A 4,924-nucleotide genomic window follows, 5' to 3' on the forward strand; every position below is an offset into this window, starting at 1 on the left:
TATTCTATCCTCTATCCTATCCTATCCTCTATCCTATCCTATCCTATATCCGATCCTATCCTCTATTCTATCCAATCCCCTATCCTATCCTCTATCCGATACTATCCTCTATCCTATAGAATTCCCTATCCTATCCTCTACCGTATTGTATCCTCTATAATATCGTATCCTCTATTATATTCTATCGTATAATATCCTCAAACCTATCCTATCCTCTATCCGATCATATCCTCTATCCTATCCTATCCTCTATCCTATCCTATCATCTATCCTATCCTATCGTCTATCATATCCTATCGTCTATCCTATCCTATCCTCTATTATATCATATCCTCTATCCTATCCTATCCTCTATCCTATCCTATCCTCTAACCTATCCTATCCTCTATCCTATCCTCTATCCTATCCTATCCTCTATCCTATTCTATCCTTCTCTATTATCCTATCCTCTATCCTATCCTATCCTCTATCCTATCCTATCCTCTATCCTATTCTATCCTTCTCCCCTATCCTATCCTCTATCCTATCCTATCCTCTATCCTATCGTATCCTCTATCCTATCCAATCCATTATCCTATCCTCTATCCTATCCTATCCTCTAACTTATCCTATCCTCTATCCTATCCTCTATCCTATCCTATCCACTATCCTATTCTATCCTTCTCTATTATCCTATCCTCTATCCTATCCTATCCTCTATCCTATCCTATCCTCTATCCTATCCTATCCTCTATCCTATTCTATCCTTCTCTCCTATCCTATCCTCTATCCTATCCTATCCTCTATCCTATCGTATCCTCTATCCTATCCAATCCTCTATCCTATCCTCTATCCTATCCTATTCTCTAACTTATCCTATCCTCTATCCTATCTTATCCTCTGTCCTATTCTATACTCTATACTATCCTTTCCGCCATCCTATCCTATCCTATCCTCTATCCTATCCTATCCTCTATCCTATCCTATCCTCTATCCTATCCTATCCTCTATCCTATCCTATCCTGTATCCTATCCTATCCTCTTTCCTATCCTATTGTCTATCCTATCCTATCCTTTATCCTATCCTATCCTCTCACTAATCCTATCCTCAAACCTATCCTATCCTCTATCCTATCCTATCCTCTATCCTATCCTATCCTCTATCCTATCCTATCCTCTATCCTATCCTATCCTCTAACCTATCCTATCCTCTATCCTATCCTCTATCCTATCCTATCCTCTATCCTATTCTATCCTTCTCTATTATCCTATCCTCTATCCTATCCTATCCTCTATCCTATCCTATCCTCTATCCTATTCTATCCTCTATCCTATCCTATCCTCTATCCTATCCTATCCTATATCCGATCCTATCCTCTATTCTATCCAATCCCCTATCCTATCCTCTATCCGATACTATCCTCTATCCTATAGAATTCCCTATCCTATCCTCTACCGTATTGTATCCTCTATAATATCGTATCCTCTATTATATTCTATCGTATAATATCCTCAAACCTATCCTATCCTCTATCCGATCATATCCTCTATCCTATCCTATCCTCTATCCTATCCTATCATCTATCCTATCCTATCGTCTATCATATCCTATCGTCTATCCTATCCTATCCTCTATTATATCATATCCTCTATCCTATCCTATCCTCTATCCTATCCTATCCTCTAACCTATCCTATCCTCTATCCTATCCTCTATCCTATCCTATCCTCTATCCTATTCTATCCTTCTCTATTATCCTATCCTCTATCCTATCCTATCCTCTATCCTATCCTATCCTCTATCCTATTCTATCCTTCTCCCCTATCCTATCCTCTATCCTATCCTATCCTCTATCCTATCGTATCCTCTATCCTATCCAATCCATTATCCTATCCTCTATCCTATCCTATCCTCTAACTTATCCTATCCTCTATCCTATCCTCTATCCTATCCTATCCTCTATCCTATTCTATCCTTCTCTATTATCCTATCCTCTATCCTATCCTATCCTCTATCCTATCCTATCCTCTATCCTATCCTATCCTCTATCCTATTCTATCCTTCTCTCCTATCCTATCCTCTATCCTATCCTATCCTCTATCCTATCGTATCCTCTATCCTATCCAATCCTCTATCCTATCCTCTATCCTATCCTATTCTCTAACTTATCCTATCCTCTATCCTATCTTATCCTCTGTCCTATTCTATACTCTATACTATCCTTTCCGCCATCCTATCCTATCCTGTCCTCTATCGAATCCTATCCTCTATCCTATCCTCTATCCTATCCTATCCTCTATCCTATCCTATCCTCTATCCCATCCTGTCCTCTATCCTATAATATCATCTATCCTATCCTATTCTCTATCCTATCCTATCCTATCCTCTACCGTAGCCTATCCTGTATCCGATCCAATCCCCTATCGTCTCCTCTATCCTATCCTATTCTCTATCCTATCCTCTATCCTATCGTATCCTCTATCCTATCCAATCCTCTATCCTATCCTGTCCTCTATCCTATAATATCATCTATCCTATCCTATTCTCTATCCTATCCTATCCTATCCTCTACCGTATCCTATCCTGTATCCGATCCAATCCCCTATCGTCTCCTCTATCCTATCCTATTCTCTATCCTATCCTCTATCCTATCCTATCCTCTATCCTATCCTATCCTCTATCCTATCCTATCCTCTATCCTATCCTATCTTCTATCCTATCCTATCCTCTATCCTATCCTATCCTCTATCCTATCCTATCCTCTATCCTATCCTATCCTCTATCCTATCCTATCCTCTAACCTATCCTATCCTCTATCCTATCCTCTATCCTATCCTATCCTCTATCCTATTCTATCCTTCTCTATTATCCTATCCTCTATCCTATCCTATCCTCTATCCTATGCTATCCTCTATCCTATTCTATCCTTCTCTCCTATCCTACCCTCTATCCTATCCTATCCTCTATCCTATCGTATCCTCTATCCTATCCAATCCTCTATCCTATCCTCTATCCTATCCTATCCTCTAACTTATCCTATCCTCTATCCTATCTTATCCTCTGTCCTATTCTATACTCTATCCTATCCTTTCCGCCATCCTATCCTATCATGTCCTCTATCGAATCCTATCCTCTATCCTATCCTCTATCCTATCCTATTCTCTATCCTATCCTATCCTCTATCCTATCCTATCCTCTATCCTATCCTATCCTCTATCCTATCCTATCCTCTAACCTATCCTATCCTCTATCCTATCCTATCCTCTATCCTATCCTATCCTCTATCCTATCCTATCCTCTATCCTATCCTATCCTCTATCCTATCCTATCCTCTATCCTATCCTATCCTGTATCCTATCCTATCCTCTTTCCTATCCTATTGTCTATCCTATCCTATCCTTTATCCTATCCTATCCTCTCACTAATCCTATCCTCAAACCTATCCTATCCTCTATCCTATCCTATCCTCTATCCTATCCTATCCTCTATCCTATCCTATCCTCTATCCTATCCTATCCTCTAACCTATCCTATCCTCTATCCTATCCTCTATCCTATCCTATCCTCTATCCTATTCTATCCTTCTCTATTATCCTATCCTCTATCCTATCCTATCCTCTATCCTATCCTATCCTCTATCCTATTCTATCCTCTATCCTATCCTATCCTCTATCCTATCCTATCCTATATCCGATCCTATCCTCTATTCTATCCAATCCCCTATCCTATCCTCTATCCGATACTATCCTCTATCCTATAGAATTCCCTATCCTATCCTCTACCGTATTGTATCCTCTATAATATCGTATCCTCTATTATATTCTATCGTATAATATCCTCAAACCTATCCTATCCTCTATCCGATCATATCCTCTATCCTATCCTATCCTCTATCCTATCCTATCATCTATCCTATCCTATCGTCTATCATATCCTATCGTCTATCCTATCCTATCCTCTATTATATCATATCCTCTATCCTATCCTATCCTCTATCCTATCCTATCCTCTAACCTATCCTATCCTCTATCCTATCCTCTATCCTATCCTATCCTCTATCCTATTCTATCCTTCTCTATTATCCTATCCTCTATCCTATCCTATCCTCTATCCTATCCTATCCTCTATCCTATTCTATCCTTCTCCCCTATCCTATCCTCTATCCTATCCTATCCTCTATCCTATCGTATCCTCTAACTTATCCTATCCTCTATCCTATCCTCTATCCTATCCTATCCTCTATCCTATTCTATCCTTCTCTATTATCCTATCCTCTATCCTATCCTATCCTCTATCCTATCCTATCCTCTATCCTATCCTATCCTCTATCCTATTCTATCCTTCTCTCCTATCCTATCCTCTATCCTATCCTATCCTCTATCCTATCGTATCCTCTATCCTATCCAATCCTCTATCCTATCCTCTATCCTATCCTATTCTCTAACTTATCCTATCCTCTATCCTATCTTATCCTCTGTCCTATTCTATACTCTATACTATCCTTTCCGCCATCCTATCCTATCCTATCCTCTATCCTATCCTATCCTCTATCCTATCCTATCCTCTATCCTATCCTATCCTGTATCCTATCCTATCCTCTTTCCTATCCTATTGTCTATCCTATCCTATCCTTTATCCTATCCTATCCTCTCACTAATCCTATCCTCAAACCTATCCTATCCTCTATCCTATCCTATCCTCTATCCTATCCTATCCTCTATCCTATCCTATCCTCTATCCTATCCTATCCTCTAACCTATCCTATCCTCTATCCTATCCTCTATCCTATCCTATCCTCTATCCTATTCTATCCTTCTCTATTATCCTATCCTCTATCCTATCCTATCCTCTATCCTATCCTATCCTCTATCCTATTCTATCCTCTATCCTATCCTATCCTCTATCCTATCCTATCCTATATCCGATCCTATCCTCTATTCTATCCA

The sequence above is a fragment of the Halictus rubicundus genome, unplaced genomic scaffold, assembly GCF_050948215.1.
Source record: "Halictus rubicundus isolate RS-2024b unplaced genomic scaffold, iyHalRubi1_principal scaffold0041, whole genome shotgun sequence".
Lineage (NCBI taxonomy): Eukaryota > Metazoa > Arthropoda > Insecta > Hymenoptera > Halictidae > Halictus > Halictus rubicundus.